The sequence below is a fragment of the Saimiri boliviensis genome, chromosome 5 (assembly GCF_048565385.1).
Source record: "Saimiri boliviensis isolate mSaiBol1 chromosome 5, mSaiBol1.pri, whole genome shotgun sequence".
NCBI classification, from domain to species: domain Eukaryota; kingdom Metazoa; phylum Chordata; class Mammalia; order Primates; family Cebidae; genus Saimiri; species Saimiri boliviensis.
In genome coordinates, this window is record NC_133453.1 from 74,087,435 (window position 1) to 74,107,141 (window position 19,707).

Below are 19,707 nucleotides of genomic sequence, written 5' to 3' on the forward strand. Positions count from 1 at the left end.
ACTGCTTTCATGCAAGACAATTTTTCCACAGTCTGGGGAGGGATGGTTTCGGGATGATTCAAGTGCATTACATTTATCGTTAGATTCTCATAAGGAGCACGCAACCTAGATCCCATGCATGAGCCGTTCACAATAGGATTTGTGCTCCTGTGAGAATCGAATGCCCCTGCTGATCTGAAAGGAGGTAGAGCTCAAGAGGTAATGCTGGTTCGCCTGACTCTCATTTCCTGCTGTGCAGCTGGGTTCCCAACAGGCCATAGGATGGGTGCTGGTACACTGACCAGGGGTTGGGCATACTTGCTTTAAATCATTTCTAGATTATATATTATATCTATACAATGTAAATACCGTGTGAATGGGTGTTATACTGTATCCTTTCTTAAATTGTTATGTTGTTATTTTTTATTTAAAAAAAATATTTTCAATCCAAGTCTGGTCAAATCTGTGGCTGCAGAACCCACAGATACATGGAGCCTACTGCTTCTCAAAAAGCTTAGGTAGGGAGACGCCTCACACAGGTACAGGACTAATTCCTAGAAACATAATGTCTGGGTTGGAGGAGAGGAAAGTGGTATGAGTGCATGTAGACTGTATAGAATCTGGCAACTCTTTCTCCAACATCTTTACTTCTTCTCTAGTAATGTAATTTTAAACTAGTAACCCAGCCTTCCTTGCAGTTAAGTGGAATCCTGTGACTTACTTCGGTAATGACTGTAACAATAATGTATGGCAACTCTGGGTTTTATTTTTAAAAGAAGCATCTTTTCTCTCATTTCTTTCTTATCTCCTTCCCAGTGGAGAAATAGGAACGTGGTAGCAGGATCTGACATAGAAACGGTGTTAAACACGGTGGATCAACAAGATAGAAGAGTCATGAGTTCCCAAACCCATTGAGCTTTCATAGCATCAATAGACTAATGATTAGAGCCTTATGTGGAGAGAAATGAACTTCTGTTTTGTGTAAGCTACATAATATGCTTAAACATAAACTATATAATGTAGCTAAAGCTATTATTATTTTGTTGCAGCAGCTAAACTAATACATAGATATAAAAAGATATTTAAATGTATGCTTCTCTTTGTATATTATTTTGAGAAACACAAATATTTTGATGCTTACAAAAATGTATAGACCAAGAACTAACCAATCAAAAGATTTATAAAGCCAAATGCAAATTAGAATTGGCTACCTAACAGCATGATGAACAATACATTTATGAAAGAAGGGAAATGGGCTGCTAGAATTAAAAAAATATTTATCTGTAAGAAAAAAATAACTTTAAAAATTCAATTTCAGAGATACTCTTTTCCAAATGCCATGGTAATCTCAGAAATTATTTTTTTAATGTGAAATATGTGGCAGAAATAGAATAAGATGCCTTTTAGAAAGGAGATGTTTCAAAATAGAATAAAGAAACCAGCTCAGAGAAGAAAGCTCGGCCTGCCTTTGAAGATTTGTGAGAGTAGGAAAATGTGTTAAATGATCTGAAGAAAATTCTCTAAATGGTAAAGCTGAATATTTTAAAGAAAAAAATAAACATTCTCATCTGTAGAAACATTTAGTAGCACACATAGGTAGGAATATCAAGTGGAAAATCAAAATAATAAGAGATAGAGATGAAATAAGACCAAGGCAGTAGAGAAAGGGAGGTAAAGTATGTTTGTAAGGTGTGTGTGTGTGTGTGTGTGTGTGTGTACACACGCACACATGCTTGCAGGTTTCAAGACTGAAATGTAATGAAAGTCTCAAAAATAAACCTTTTTTTTTTTTCTCCAATGGGACAAACTCTATCAAGAACAACAACAACAAATAGAAAGGGATAATGATAACTTGAACTAAATTCTCTGTAATAAAACTATATCATTTTTTACAAAAACAAAATAAAACAGCTGAAACATCCTCTCTGTAAGACTTTCCTGGTCCACACTCCTTTTAAAAAGTAATATTCTGCTCTGTACCGCTTCACGTATTTTTATTGCTTCTGCTGACTCATTCTATGCTCCGCTGGAAATTGTTTCTCCTTTTCTCATCAGTAAAACTAGGGGTTCCTTGAAGGCCAGGCCATATTTTATTTCTTTGTTCTGTATTTTCCATTCTTAGCCTATCAAATAGAAGAACACTTGAAGAAAATTGTGCCTTCTGGGAGGAAATTTAGATGAAACGCTAGAAAAGAAAGCCAGAGTTGGCATCAATGGTATTAAAAAAAAAAAAAAAAAAAGAGGACTGAGGGAGACAAGCAGAACAACACAAATAATAATATTTTGGTGGAAGGCCTAAAGAAAAAGCTGCCAAGAGCAGCTGTGGTCTGACAGGACTCAACACAATGCTCAGGACTACAATGACCTACGACTGCTAACCAGGAACTGTGATTTGTTTAGTTTGGATTCTGACTTTGAGTTTAAGAGAAACCTTAATGTAACCATATCTTTATGTTCTTTTACAATCAGGAAAGAAATTAAAATAAGAGAGGCCAGGTTACCAATATGATGGTCATTTCTCTTTTAAAGTATAATTTTGAGGAAAAGCAGACCAAAGATAAACTCCTATGAAAACATGTGTGGATTCACTGAATTAGGAGGCACCTTACAAATACCAAGTGTAAGATATCAGCTGCTGCATTCATGGGCTGCCATTCCTTATACTACCTGCTGTGGCCTTACGTTATAGTATATATGGAAAATCAGCCGCAATTTGTCAGAAGTGTGCTTGCAAGATTTCACAAATCCTGTGATATATTTAAATGAAATCTTTTCAACTTTATTAACTTTCTAAACAGTTCTTAAACAAACTGAACATTTATATACTGTTGATTTGAACAAAGCAATTTATTTGTAAATGACAGAGACATCTCTAGCAACAGGCCTCACAGAAAAGGAAACCCATGAAATGCTGGAAAAGTAATTCAAAATAATGGTCTTAAAGAAACCGAGTGAGATACAATAGAATACAATTATATAATTAAAAAAATAGAAAATAATTCATGATCTGAATGGGAAATTCAAGAGAGATAGATATAAAAAAGAACCAAACTGATCCTAAACTGAAGACTTCAATGAATAAAATAAGAAACACAATTGAGAGCTTCAACAATAGACTAGCTCAAGTAGAAGTAAGAATTTCTAAACTTGAAGACAGGTCTTTTGAAGTAACCTAGTCAGATTAAAAAAAAAAAAGAAAAAATGTGAGAAAGCATCAAATGATCAAATATTGGAAGAGGTATTAGACATCCAGATTCAAGAAGCTCAAACAATCCAAAATATATTTAATCAAAAAAGGTTCTCTCCAAGAAATATCATAGTAAAACCATTAAAAGTCAAAGATGGAGAATTTTTTAAACAGTAACAGAAAAGCATTAGTTTACATATAAGGGAATCTCTATCATGTTAGCAGCAGATTTCTGAGCAGAAACCTACAGTTCAAGAGGGAGGAGGATAATATATTCAAAGTATGTTTTTAAAAGTCAGTTAAAAATAACTCAGCAAATCTATCCTTCAAAATGAAAAAGAAATCAGTTATTTGCCAGAGTAGTGAACCTGACTGAATTAATCACTATCAGTCTGGTCCTACAGGAAGTTCTTAAGGAAGTCTAACATCTGGAGGCAAAACATGATACCTATCATCATAAAGATACATAAAAGTATAAAATGTACTGGTAGAGCAGGTACACAAATGAGAAAGAAACAAATGAGAAACAAATTAAATGTTATCATTACAGAAAAACCACCAAATTACAAATAAGTACAATAAGAAAGAAAGAAAGGAACCAAATATACACAAAACAATAAAAATCTAATTAAAATGATAGGAGTAAATCCTCATCTATAAATAACAACCTTAAACGTAAATAGTTTAAATTTTTCTGTTAAAAACTATAGACTGGATAAATGGATAAAAACACAAGACCCAATTTTATGTTGCTCACAAGAAATGCACTTCATCTGTAAAGACACATGTAGAATAACAGTGAAGGTATGGAAGCTGGGCATGATGACTCAAGCCTGTAATCCTAGTGATTCAGGAGGCTAATGCAGGAGGATCACTTGAGCCCAGAAGTTCAAGACCAGCCTGAGCAACATAGTGTGACCAGATCTGTAAAACACACACACACACACACACACACACACACACACACACACACACACAATTAGCCAGATATAATAGTATAATGGTGTGTGTCTGTAGTGCCAGATACTCAGGAAGCTAATAGAAGAATGACTTGAGCACAGGAGGTTGATGCTGTAGTGTGACTGTACTAGTGCACTTTAGCCTGCATGACAGAGTGAGACCCTGTCTCGAAAAAAAAAAAAAAAAAAAAAAGTAAAGGAAGAGAAATAGGTATTCTATGTAAAGATAAAACAAAAGAAAGCATGCAGAAATAGGTATAATTACATTGACAAAATATATTTTAAATTTAAAAAAAGAAAAGAGACACAAATAATTATATATAATAATTAAGGGATTGATTCAGCAAGAGGATTTAACTATTCTAAGTATATATAGCATCTAACATTGGAGCATTCAGATATATAAAGCAAATATTATTAAAGAGCGGCACAAAAACAGTAATAGGACTTCACTACCAGATTTCAGCATTGGAGAAATGATTTAGACAAAAAATCAACAAAGAAACATAGAACTTAACTTCACTTTAGACCAAATAACTTTAACGGACATTTACAGATCATTAAATCCAATGGCTGAAGAATACACATTCTTTTCACCAGCACATGGAATATTCTCCAGGATAAACCATATTTTAGGCCATGAAACAAATCTTAACAAATAGAAAAAAAAGTCAAAGTCATATAAAGCATCTTTTCAGTCCACAATAGATTACAAATAGAAATCAGTAACAAGAAAAACTTTAGAAAGTGTAAAAATACATGAAAATTAAGTAATATGCTCCTAACCATTTATTAGGCCAATGAAGAAATAAAGAAGGAAGTTTAAAAAAATATTGAAATGAATGAAAATGTAAACACAGCATATCAACACATACAAATCAATAAATATGTTACAACTCATCAACAAAACAAAGGCCAAAACCATGTTATTTTCTTGATAGGTGCAGAAAAAGCATTTGATAAAATCTAACAATCCTTCATGATTAAAAACTATCAAGAAATTAGATATGGAAAGAACATATATCAACACAACGCCATATATGACAAACCCACAGCTTACATCATACGGAATTGGGAAAAGCTGAAAGCCCTTACTCTAAGAACTGGAACAAGACAAGGATGCTCACTTTCACCACTCTTACCCACCATAGTTCTAGAAGTCTTGGTCATAGCATTTGGTCATAGCAAGATAAATAAATAAAGGGCATCCAAATTGGAAGAGTAAGTGAAATTGTCCTTCTTTGCATATGACACGATTTTATATGTAGCAAAACCTGAAGCGTCCACCAAAAAGCTGTTAGAACTGATAAATATTAACAGCAAAGTCACAGGGTACAAAATTAAGATACAAATATTAGTAGTTTCTATACTTTGATATTGAACTAGTTGAAAAAAAAATCAGTTTAAAAGAGTTACCAAAAAAAACCCCCCAAAACCCTATAAATAAATCTAACACATTGCAAGAAAGATCTTACAATGAACATTACAAACATTAGCCAGGCACAGTGGTGTGATGAAAAGACATTGAAGAAATGTCTGATGAAAGACATTGAAGAAGTCACACAAAAAAGTAAGACATTCATGCTCATGGATTGGAAGAGTTCATATTGTTAAAAGGACCATACTACTCAAAGCAATCAACAAATCTATGCAATCCCTATCAAAACACCAATGACAGTCTTCACAGAAAAACAAAGCAAAACAAAACAAAAAACAACTCTAAGAGTCATATGGAAATACAAAAGACCCAGAATAGCCAAAGCAATTGTGATAAAAAAGAACAAACCTGGAGGCAGCACACTACCTGACTTAGAAATCCCCTACAAAGCTATGGTAACCAAAACAGTGTGGCACTGGCATCAAAACAGACACATATATCACTGAGACAAAATCGAAGATCCACATATAAATTCATGCAATTTACAACCAACCTGTTTTCAACGAAGTTGCCAAGAACATACAATGGGGGAAGGACAATCTTTTTAACAAGTGGATTGGTCGTAACTGAATATCCACGTGCAGATAAAGAAAAGCAGACTCCTATCTTTCACCATATGCAAGAATCAATTCCAAATGAATTAAAGACTTAAACATAAGGCTCAAAACTATAAAACTCCTAGACAAAAACACAGAGGAAGTGTTTCAGCTCATTGCTCTAAGAATTTATGGATAAGACTTCAAAAGCATACACAACAAAAACAAAAATAGATACATGGAACTATATCAGGATAAAAAGCCTGGGTATAACAAAGGAAACAACAGAGTGAAGAAACTGTTTTCAAACTATTCATCTTACAAGAGACTAATACCCAAAATATATGAGGAATTTAAACAACTCAAGAACATAAAACCAATCCAATTAAAAATGGGCAAAAGATCTGAATAGACATTTTTCAAAAGAAGACATATAAATAGCCAACAAGTATTATTTTAAAAAATGCTCAAAACCACAATCAGACATCATATCACACCAACCAGAATGGCTCCCATGAAAAAGACAAAAAAGCAAGTGCTGCCAAAAACCTGGAGAAAAGGTGACACGGATACACAGTTGGTAAGGATGTAAATTAGTACAGCCATTATGGAAGACAGTATGGAGGTATCTAAGAAAAACTACAAATATAACTACCACATGATCCAGCAATCCCACTAATGAGTATCCAAAAGAAACAAAATCAGCATATTGAAGAGATACCATGTTTACTGCAGCACAATTCACAATAGCCAGTATATGAAATCAACCTAATCGTCCATCAACAGATGAATGGATAAAGAAAATGTGATATATATACACAAGGGAATACTATTCACCCATGAAAGAATAAAATCCTGTCATTCATGGCAACGTGAACAAGTCTGGAGGAACTATGTTAAATAAAATAAGTCAGGCCCAGGAAGATAAATACTGCTGATAGTCTCATTTATATATGATAGTTAAAAAATAATTTGGGCTAATAAAAGTAGAACTCTGGTTATTAGAGGCTGGGAATTGTAGGGGAAGGGGAGGATAGGAAGATGTTGGCTAATAGATACAAAGTTATAACTAGATGGGAGGAATAAATTCCAGTGTTCTGTGGCCCTGCAGGGTGAAAATGGCTAACAATAATTTAGTGCATATTTTCAGAAAGTTAGAAGAGAGGATTTTGAATGTTCACAACACAAAGAAATGATAATTCCTAGTTCATTCCTGAAATATAGACACACTGCTAGTATTTGTATGGTGATTTAAGTGGTTATAACTGATACTTTGACCCAAATGATAGTAAAATGAATGCAGGTCATATAATACTCGTTTGCACACTGCTTTACACACACATAGTTTGTTATTCAGAAATTCTAAGGTAATCAGTGTTGTTACTATAGACATAATACAATTTTGAAAATTAGAGAATTAATTGGCTACCAAGAATAGCAACAAAAATGTTTCACATCTTTGTATATGGGAAAAAACATTTAGTACTTTGGCAAGCATCTTGTGGTTTTGTAAATATTACCTAGACATTGTAAGTGTAATTTTTCTAGAAAAAAAGATAAAGGCAAGAGCAAATGTGTTAAATTATAAATGGTTTTACTTTTTTGGAACTATAAATAATGCTATACAATAAATACTTTAAGTAAATTACACTGATTTCATTTTATTCCAGAATTCTGCATATGTTAAAATCAAGCAAGATTAAGAATTGCACATCATAAAGTAGAAACTTTGAAGCTTCTACAGACAGGCATTATATTAAGAGTTCAAACACTGAATTGAGACTGGTCTGGGTTTAAATCTGGCTTCACAACTTTACTAACAGTAGGATCCTGGGAAAGTTATTGAACTTCTTGAAATTCCAGTTTCATCATCTATAAAATTAAGATTAAAAATTGAACCTATTTCATAGAATTGGAGTAAGAACTAAAATATGTTAATTTATGTAAAGTGTAAGAGTAAGCATCATTTTTAAAGCTCACATTTTTACCACTGGAAAGGAAACCCACCCTTAGCATAAGGTTGAAATGAAAAGATTTGGTCTCTTAACTAGAAACTAAGAGATGGTATCTGGTGCAGTAGGAATTGGTTTCAAAATTTTTATTCTTTCATTTTTTTTAACCTGACAAACAACATTGTATGTATTTATAACGTACAACATAATGTTTCAAAGTATATACATATATATACAGTGAAATGGTCAAATCTAGCTAATTAACAATCATGTTGCCTCACATCGTAATCTTCTGTGTTCTCATTTATTCCTCACTTGCTTTCTTTCTACGTGCCTGAACCAATCACAGAGCTCCATTCTGCAATACTTCCCCTTGCTTACTACACTTTTTCTTTTCCTAATCCCATATTCTGAGCATATAAATACATTTTCAATCTAATCAACTGCATTATCTTCTTCCTTCTCTCTTCCCTCCCTCTCTCTTCAACTTTTAAGCAAGTTACTGTCCATTTCTTCTAGCAAATTGTCCATGATAACGATTATAGAAAATTTTCCAGAAATACCACTGCCAATGCTTATTTCTCTGCCTTGGTATTTACATAAACGTCATGCTTTATTGATGTTCTTATAGTGCCTAGAGTTCAGAGGAATGAGTCCAAGAGACTTCAAGCAAACTCTTGTTGTGACTATTTCCCATAAATCGTAACTTGGAGTGCACTCATAAAAGCTCTCACATGTTTCCATTAAGACGGTTTTGAGAGTTCTGCTAAAGGTTGATGCTAATGAGCTCACTGATATTTTTAAAGCCTGATGTGGTCAATCAAGGAGCCGGCAGCTGCCAAATTACTCCTGTCTCCACAGTTCTGAAGCATTTCCTGCAAGAAAGCAGCCCTGGCTGGGTGGTACCACAATGCCCAGTCTTACCTCCTCAGTCATGACAGTGCCAGCAACTCTTCTTCCTTTCTCCTTTTACTCAAAGGAAATGAAAATACCACTCAAATAAATAAATAAATACAAATGAGGAGTGAGGTGGTTCAGTTTTAGAAAAATCCAAGAGGCCAAAATTCTGACTATTAACCATGCCATTAGAAGACAAAGATGTATGATGCCAGTACAAAAAGTTTTATGCATGAAAGAATGAGTAAGCAAATACAGGGTATTCTGTTTGAACCCAGCCTGTGTTATATTTGTAGAGCTCCCCTCATTTAAAATGGAGTCTACATGCTGTTTTATTAATTACCAATACACTTTACTGTATTTTCTGAGTTGGATGCAAAATGTTGTTTTCAGAAATTTCAAAAGAGATGCTAGATTGAGAAAAATTGATCATGCTGTTTTCAACACTCTTTGTGAGAAACAATGTAATATAATGATACTAAAGCACAGGACACAGATTCAGACTGACATAGAATCAAATGCTAGCCCAATTGCTTATTGGCTTTGTAAATCTAGGCAGCTACTTAACATCTTTTCAAGCTTCAGATGCCTCATGGGTTGTGCTAAGTAACTATGATAATACAAGTAAAATGTCAGGGCAGTCCGTCCCATTGAATGTTTAATGAAAGTTCAATAAATGCCAGTTATTACTGCTGTGATTATTATTCTCAACTCATGATATTTTAGAAAGAACGACAGCAAGAATAGAAAGAATAAATACTGTGAACTCTTACTTCTGTAGGTGCTGTGATTCATCCCTCTTGTCATACACCTGGCTGCTTCTCACAGTTAAATGATCTGCCTGCATCTAAAGATATTAATATTTGCATCTCTAATCTTGATCTTTTCCAGGCTTCTCTCCCACTCTTCCAAAAGCATAACTGTCACATGTCTCTTTTGTCTGGAGACCTACTCTCTTTAGTTAGAATCTCTGAGTAACTATTAATAAAATGTGTGTTTTCCCTCCTTGAAAATATCAATATCATCATCATCATTATCATTGTCATATTTAACATTTTATGGGTACTTAGTAAATGTCAAGTAAAATGTAAAGTGTTTTGCCTGTATTCACTCATTTTAGTTTATAAGGCAGACACCGTACTGTTTTTTTTTTTTTTTATCAGTATTTATAGATAAGGAAACCAAAGGTGGGGGATATTTCATTACTTGCCTCTAAATAGAACATCTTTTATGAGAATTTAAGTAATCTGACTTTAGACACTACTTTTTTAACTACTAGAATGCTATCTGTATGTGGATTTTAATAGTTATCACAAAGGAACCATCCCAAAGGGATCACATTAATGGTGGGAATTTCAGTCATTATTTTAAGATGGGTAAAGCCTTTCAAAACATACTGTCTATATGCCTGCATATTCTATTGACATGTAGGGTTAAGCCCACCACAATTAGCACATACATGAGACAAATGTAGATACTAAGCTTTATAAATAACATTTTGTGATATTAGATGACTACCTGTTTTTAAAAATGTTCCAGGTAAATCATTCCTTCCAATTCTTAATTGTTTTGTTACTTTCTTTTAAAAATTCCAGCCAGAATATTTCTCTGTGTTCATGAGACATTCCAAAGTGAACATTTACTTATTCCATCGAAAGGCAGCTTTGAAGATGGTTGCTAAAAATCATGAACTACATAAAAGTTTTTTTGTTGCCAGTGGAATAACATACACATACAACTCCCTTTTCCAACCATGGTTCACTATTTTTACTAAGATCTTGTTTTTAAACTTTTTCAAACTTCTATTGTACTATATGTTGAGTGCATTATCTGTTTAAATAAGCCAGCCCCCAAACAAAATACAATAAAAAATAATTCACGATTTTCATTTTTGTGGGATCTACAAGCTATAATAAAATATTCTGTTAAACATACATATATAATAGTAAATAATAGTACACAAGCATAAACTTTGAAAATACAAAGATGTCCTCAAATACGACACTATAAATAACTTAAGCAAAAGAGATTATTGGAGGCATGCTATATTTGGAGGGAAGGATTACTGAAATCTGATGCAAATTATAATACTTTGAAGATCAATCTATTCTTACATTTTGCAAATGAAGAAACAGGTTAAATGATTTAACCAAAGTCAGAGTGAATTGTGACAGAGCTAAATGGAGAGTGAGAATATTCTAGCTCCTTGGTTGTGGCTTTTTGAGTTACAACAAACGGAATGAGCTTGCAGTGAAGTTCATTCTCACAAGTTCAACTGATGTACTAGGGAAAGAAATATCAGAGCAAACTTAAATATTTTTCTTTCACAATGGCTCCCAAACACAAGACAACTACTTTACTGATGATCAACTAAAGAAATAATATTCTGTTTTAATACCTCGGGAAAAATACTATGTGGAACATATAACTGTATATACAGTGTGACAGTGTATAGTGTATTTATAGCACAGAAGCAATTTTTATGGGTGATTTTTCTAAATGTCACCGTGGGGACTGGAGGGGAACACCCGGGGAAGATATGACTCCCTATTTTTAAAACTTGGTAATAAATAGGTATGAAAGGATCTCAAGAAAATATGTGAACATTGGGCTATCACTGTGAACAAGATGAATGCTCTGAATGGATTTATTAAAATGTAGTTCTAATTAATGGCCAAGTTTGGCCTGGAAGTTTCTACTGTTGTGCTACAAAGTTCTTCTGCCCATTCCTAATAGGAATACAAAAGAAGACAGATGCACAAAAGAAAACCAGTATACTATAAAATAGATGCAAATTGTGATATGTCCTATTAAGGAAAAAAAGGGGGGAGTTACTGAAAGAGAAAATAATGGTTCGAGGGGGTAGTAAGGTGATCTACGGACTTTCATCCCAATTAAATGTGTGGAAAATGTATACAATAGGTATTTAAAGGATATTTTAAAACTATAAAATATTTCAGCCTTCTAGAAAATAGCATGTGCTTTATACCCATTTTTATGGATGCTAATGCTTTGCCATATTTCTTTCAGATTGGTCTTCTTAAAATATAAAAAAATAAGAGAATACAGCTAAGGCACTCCATCCATTCTACTCTTCATCTCCAGAGGTTCTAAGCCTCACATTGCTGTGTGTTTTCCCTTCCTATGTATATTTTTACTTCCATAAAATATTGTGTTGCTCTCTGTGTGTGTTTTAATTACAAAAGTACTGTCATACTATAGTTTTGCAACGTGTGTATTTCACTTAACCGTGTATACATGTACAGCTTGCTATTCAATTCAACTTATCCAATCTGTCATAATATTAACCAACTACTTATGCAATTCTATTCAAATGGACAATTATTCCGTGGTTTAACTTTTCACATGGTTTCCTCAGTAATGTAATCACCTGACACTCATGCCAGTTTTAGGAGAGTTCTGCCTTCAGCACATGCTTGTCAATATATGATATTTTCAAACACTTAAAATTTTGCTAATCTGATGATAGGATATATGTGAAATGATGTCTTCTTTCAATTTTAATTTCTCTGGTTCCTAATAGAGTTACACATCTGTTCATAACTGTGTTAGCCTTTTTTTCTGTGTATTATCTGCTCATGTTCTATGTCTATTTTTTTGCTATATTAGCTCTTCCTTATTTTTGCAGTTCTTTTATATTTGTCAGTTAATGATTTACAAATATCTCCTTTTAGTCTGTAGCTTGTCTTTTCACTTTCTTGATGGGGTATTTTGTCATATATTCAGTTTTATTTCAAGGTACCCACATATATAATAATTTTTACAGTTCATGCTATAGTGTGTTACTCTGACATACATATATTTTCCTATATTTTTTTCTGTAAGTTTTATAATTTAAAAAAAATATTTAGATCTTTAGTTCCTTGGGAATTTATTTTCATATATGGCATGAAGTAGGTTTAAAAGTTTAAAAACAAGATCTTAGTAAAAATAGTGAACCATGGTTGGAAAAGGGAGTTGTATGTGTATGTTATTCCACTGGCAACAAAAAAACTTTTATGTAGTTCTAATTTTATCTTTTTTGTTAAAAAGCCATTCATTGAAACAGATTCTTATTTCTCAACTCATTTGCAATGTCTCCTCTGTCACATACCAGGTTGCCATTTAAATGTGGGTCTGAGTCCAGGCTCCCTGTTTGTTCCATGTGCAGACTCTTGAGCTAATTCCATGGGTTTTAAACTATTTCAGCTTTTTAAGTATTGAAATCTGTTAGGCTAACATGCCTTTCACCTCTTCCTTACTCTTTTTCAAAATTGTACTTGGCCATATTCCCTGGCTCTTTCATGAGAATTTTAGGACAAGTTGGACCTATAAATTGTTTGAATTTTTATTTTTTTTAGAGACATATTCTTATTGTCACCCAGGCTGTAGTGCAGTGGCAATCATATGCATCTATATTCTTAAAATGTATTATGGAAAACTATAATTATGTATGAATGTAAACAGTAGAAGAGTAAGCCCAAACTTCAATATTTTTTCAGTCTCATCTATCTCTCTATTTTGCTAGGTTATTTGAAAGCAGCTTCAAGATATCTATCACTTTTTTCTGTCAAAATTTTCATGCTTATCTCTCAGAGATAAGGACTTTGGGCCTACATACTTCAGATGAAGGTGACCAGTGATGGCTACACTAAAGAAATGATATTTAGGCTGAAACCTGAAATATGAGGAGTCAGTCATGGGAACACTGTTCCAAGCAGAATTTTAGGGTAAGGAAATTTGTCATGTTCGAAGAACTGAGTAAAGATTACTGCAGCTGGAGTTTGGAGATGGACAGAAGGCAGAAGAGTGAAGGCTCAAGCATAGGAAAGAAGTACAGAATTTTGGAAGCCATAAAAATGAGTTCAATTGAAAGTAATTAATGATTTGAAAATGATTGAAAGGTGGCTGCATAGAGAAGAGGCTGAGGTTTGAACAAGAAAGGAAGCAGAGAGAGCAAGGCTCCTCCAGCAGTCCAGGAGAAAAAGAATGGTGATATTGTATAAAATAAATGAAGATAAGTGGATGGATTTCAGATATATTTATATAAGACATGACTGTGGGAGAAAATGTAAATATATAAGAAGGCAGAAAAATTTTTAAGATCTCAGTAGGCTGAAATAAAGAGCTAAGTCAAATGTTACTATTTTTAGAGCTAAATGTGAGGACCTGATCCTGAATTTAAAACAGATCAAACAAGAACTAAATGATCTGTATTTATATCATGTTAGTGATCTGACTTAGTAATGTCCTTTTTTCCTAGCCAATTCAAAGGATGGTGAAGGTGAAAACAACTCAGACTCCCTCAAGTGTGTTACACAGTTTCCGCATAAATAGCTGAACAGCATCCAATTAAACAGTGATGTTTCTGCCTGGGAAAGCTATATATAAGCAAATGAAACCAGAAAGGTACATGTTAAGAATGCATAATTATAGTGAGACTCTATTTAAAACACAGTTCATCATCACATGTATTCAGATATGATAAGTATTAAATCAAAATCCTGACACTCATCAAAATCATAAATTATAGTTAGTTAGCCTGTAAGGTTGGTATTTATTTCCACTAATGTTTGTGCCATTGTAAAGTCTTACAATAAATGCATCTTTTTTTTTTAACTTTATAAGACTTAGTTATACCAAAAAAAAAAAAAAAGTTTTACAAAGCTAAATGTTATTAAGTAGTTAACAGCAATTGAACCAGTAACAGGTAGCGAGAAGAATACATAGTTAAGTTCTAGAAAATCTCGAGGAAGGATAAGGTGTGTGCATAAATAACTCCAGTGTAAAGTAAAATACAGTAAGTGTTAGAGAAATGCTAAAATATTGTTAGATTGTGAGTTTCTTCAGAAACGGGATCATATCTCATTTACTTTTATATTTCCACCTCCTAATAGTAGTGCAGTGAATGGTAAGTATTAAACGCCTAAATGTCTGTTTATTCAACCATTGATAGAAATACTTATATACTGATCAGATGATAAGCATACATTCCTGCCCAAAATGAGCTTACATTCATTCTTTCAAAACTCATTTTGAGAGCCCAGCCTTTTAGGGTAAAGACACGTGGGTAATAACAAATATAAATGAACGGTGCAAGATCATGAGAAAGCAAGATATACTGTACATGAAATAGGAGGTGAGGGAAAAGTGATTGGAGGAGACGTGAACATTGTGTGCTCTGAGATGGTGAGAAAATCTACCTGGTTGGGATGGTTGTGTGGCATCAATGAACAACTGAGTTTGAAAACACAGTTTTGTCATTTTCTCCAACACTTTCTTAAAATTTTTGTTTTCAAGTGTTTTGAATAAAAAATGGATACGAAGTGAAGAACACAGCAGGAAAGTGGCAAAGAGTCCTGGCCTTTTAAATAAAATAAAATGTTAAAATAATGGAGCAATTGGTGAAGCACGGAAAGATATGTAAAGACAAGTGGTGAGTGCTACATCGTGGAAAACGAGATGAGGTTAAAAAAAAGTGGGTGGTCAGGCGCAGTGGCTCACGCCTGTAATCCCAGCACTTTGGGAGGCCGAGGCAAGGGCACCACTTGAGATTGGGAGTTTGAGACCAGCCTGACCAACATGGAGAAACCCTGTCTCTACTAAAAACACAAAAAATTAGCTGGGCGTGGTAGCACATGCCTGTAATCCCAGGAAGGAAATGGAAGGAAAAGAGGTTATGATTTGATTTTGTAACACTAGAATTGAGTATTTCAGAGGGAGAATTAGTCTGGCTTGCAAAAGTCTTGTGGGAGAAGTTGCAGACATCAGCTGCTAAATGGATTGGTAGTAAAAGACATGAAGGCAATAGAAGTAAGGAATCCAGGTCAGAGTGCTCAAGGAAACGAGAGGCCGATCAGTTCTAGGAGCCATCACACAGTTACTGACATCACTCAGTTTGGTGGAAAATACTAGGATGGAAAGAAGAAGGAAAACCATTGTCACAGTTTGTGAGTGTTGATGAAATATCAGGAGATTTTGAGGAGACGGTGAAGAGGATGTGTCAAAGAAGAGACTTGGTGAAGTTTTCATGGAGAAAGAAATATTTGATATGAAACTTGTAGCAGGTATAGAACTTTAGTAATCAGAAATTGGGAAGAAAGAAGAGACATTTCAGAATGAAGAATGGTCTCAGTAAGAAATGATCTCCATTTCTGATTTATCTTTACTGGAGTTGACAATCTTGCAGATAGATGATCTGATAACAATTCTGTTGTATCAGTCAACAGGCCTTATTGCATATTCAAGTGACTATTTTCCAAAACACTACTAGCTCATAAATATCTTCCTGCACTCATAATTTATTTAACTCCTTTATCTCCAACAATAAACACCTAATGATTCAACTGGTCCGTGTCTGAACATGACCTAATTATAATCTGCATAATCTAGATATGATCTGCAGCTGGTCCAAGATCTGGTCTCACAAGCCAAAGCTGATTGGTTCTTTTCCAGGAGTAAGTGGGTATGAAGAGTCTGGGAACCTCTTAATTCAATAGCATAGCTTTTCAGAGGCACCTTTATCTATGCTGTTTCCTTTCCTGCTGGTCTTAACTCTAACTAATTATGCTATTTTGGATCTTTTTTCTTAGAAGCATATTATTACAGATTAGAAAAGATCTTTGAGCATCATCACGTCCTTCCTCCTGCATAAGGAAAGACTTCTAAAACTGCGTTCATCAGCTTGTCCTAAACCATCCTCCATTGTTTACAAAAGCATTGAGTCAGGGGTAGATTGCTATATATGTCTTTGCTAAAGTTAGTTCTCAAACTAATACCACAATGCTGGGTAGACATAATTTATCACTGTATCTCCAAGCTGTATTTACTGTTTGGAATATATCACTTTGACATGTTTGAAAGGTTCTAGCTCAGAGCCTGTAACATAATATACTATGTTTGTTGAAATTAAATCTAAATCTTCAATGCATTTTTAAGAGCTTGGTAAAGAGAACAGACATGTTCCAGTCATACTTCTAGTAAAATTTAATGTCAAATCTGTTTTCTATTGATTCTTTATGTCTAATCTCATTATGAAATGTGGAGCCAGTAGTAAGAAAATCACACTGGGGAAAGATTCTGACTTGGGAGCACGTGATGGCGTATTTACGCCTTGTGTATTCAGAGAGAAAAGGGAAGGAAGCAAAGAAGGAAGGAAGGAAGGAAAGAAGGAAAGGAGATTCTATCTTAGCTCTTGGGTAAAGTATATTTATGAATAATAATTTCTACTTTTATAAAGTGAGCATAATCATTGGCTCCTAATCACACAACAATTTTTGGCTAGTAAATTAACTCAAGAATGTGAAAGTGCTTTGTAAATTAACAAAAATTTTAATTCTATTGAAGAACATCCACTACTTGCATTCATGTGCAATTTAGAATGTGTACCCTTTTAATCCTTGATATTTTTTTTACTTCTTAAATACTGTACATATTTTTGTAGAAACTCGGTTTCAGGAGACATAATGTGTTCCTTTTGGGACTATGTCTTATCACATAGCTTCTCATTACTTATGTGAAGGGCCAAGAACCTTGAAAGGGCAGAAAAAAAAAATCATTCTTCTCTAGTGTCTCTGTAGCTCTCCTCTTGACTGTGCTCAAGTACAGGCTGATTGGCTATAGAACCACAGGGATTTGATAAAACAAAGCATTTCACAGCAATACAGACTCTGCTGTTTCTATCTCAAGGGAAGTACAATATATGACCTTGGTTGATCACTGATAAGTGTGCTTGTTGCCTAGCAAAATTCAGAAGTCCAGGGAAAAAGCCATAATGCCCTTATTGATTTATATTTTGAAGCTTTTATTACCATAATATGGTGTGTTACAAATTGGATATTTTAACAGAAAATTTAAAATAGCATGGAATTTTCTGCTACCATAGCTGTTGACACGTACCAAACAATCTTATCAATTTCTGTATTTGTAACGCAACAAAATGTTATGTTACACAATATGTTAGTACCTATAAAACGGGACATGAGACTTTTTTAATTTGGTAGATGAGCCCATATGAGTAAGATTTAAATAAGGGCAACCGTATTTGAAAGAACCCCCATGTGAAACTAAATCATTTGTTAATGCTACACAAATTTGATAGTCTTCAAAAATCCTTCTTTACTCTAAGACAAATAATCATTTTTAAGTAAAAAAAACAATAGACTAAAGAAATAGGATTTACCAATAATAACAGTTCTGAAAATTTATAACCATAGATTAACATCCAACAAAACCACTGCAGAGAAGCCCATACCTTCATGTAGACAACATAATAAAAAGTCTTCTAAACATTTATGTATCAATTTTTAGACTAGCAAATGATCTGAAATACATTTCTAGAAACAAAAAGTTCTATTAGCTACTCCTCCCACACTGGCTAAAACACTTAGATCACAGGATGGGCACTGTGGCTCATGCTTGTAATCCTAGCACTTTGGGAGGCTGAAGTAGGAAAATTGTTGGAGCTCAGTAATTTGAGAACAGCCTGGGCAACATGATGAAACCCAATCTCTATAAAAAATACAAAAAAATGGCCCAGTGTAGTAGGTAGTGCTATGCACCTGTGGTCCCAGCTACTGGGGTAACAGTGAGACCCTGTCTCAAAACAACAACAACAACAATAAAAATAACAAAACAAACAAACAAAGAACCCACCTCCAATCTTTGCTTTACTTTTTCTTCTTTTCTTTTCCTCTTTCTCTTTTTCTTTTTATTTCTTTCCCCTTCCTCCTCTCTCTTTCCTTTTTTTTTTTTTCTTTTTTTTTTTTCTTTTTTTTGAGACGGAGTTTCGCTCTTGTTACCCAGGCTGGAGTGCAATGGCGCAATCTCGGCTCACCGCAACCTCCGCCTCCTGGGTTCAGGCAATTCTCCTGCCTCAGCCTCCTGAGTAGCTGGGATTACAGGCACGTGCCACCATGCCCAGCTAATTTTTTGTATTTTTAGTAGAGACGGGGTTTCACCATGTTGACCGGGATGGTCTCGATCTCTCGACCTCGTGATCCACCCGCCTCGGCCTCCCAAAGTGCTGGGATTACAGGCTTGAGCCACCGCGCCCGGCATCCTCTCTCTTTCCTTCTTTCTTTCCTCTTTTTCTTTTCTTTCTTTCTCTTTCTCCTTCCTTCCTTCCTTCCTTCTTTCCTTCCTTCCTTCCTTCCTCCTTCCTCCCTCCTTCCCTCCCTCCCTTCCTGCCTCCCTCCCTCCCTTCTTTCTTTCTTTCTTTTCTTTTTTCTTTCTCTCTCTCTTTTTTTTTCTTTCTTTCTCTTACTCTGTCACCCAGGTTCAAGTGCAGTGGTGTAATCACGGCTCACTGCAGCCTCAACCTTCTGGACTCAAGCTATCCTCCCAAGTAGCTGGGACCACAGGCATGCACCACCATAACTGACTATTTTAAAAAAAAAAAATTTTTTTAGAGATGGGGATCTCACTTTATTACCCAGGCTTGTCTCAACTGCCTGGGCTCAAGTGGTCCTCCTGCCTCACCCTCCCAAAGTGCTGGGATTATAGTCATGAACCACCGTGCCCAACCTCTCAAATGTTTTCTGCAACAAATATTCCAGGTAGAATTTTTGTTTTTTGATTCTTTACTATTGTTCCCATTTTATTCTCCTCATAATGTGACTATAGTGAACAAAGCAGACTATTAAATGAAAATAGCAGTTTTTATTAAATCATTTCTTAATTATTTTTAAAAAGCATTAGAAATCCCTGCCAGATTCTATTTAATACAAAGCTAAAACAGCATGTTATAAACTAACCATTG

The 19,707-nt window shown here is 34.4% G+C and overlaps 1 protein-coding gene across 5 annotated transcripts in view; it reads right to left on the reverse strand.

Moving 5' to 3' along the window:
- The window catches only part of CSRNP3 (cysteine and serine rich nuclear protein 3), a 205,810-nt gene that overhangs the window by 57,682 nt on the left and 128,421 nt on the right, over window positions 1-19,707 (reverse strand). The window lies entirely within an intron of this gene.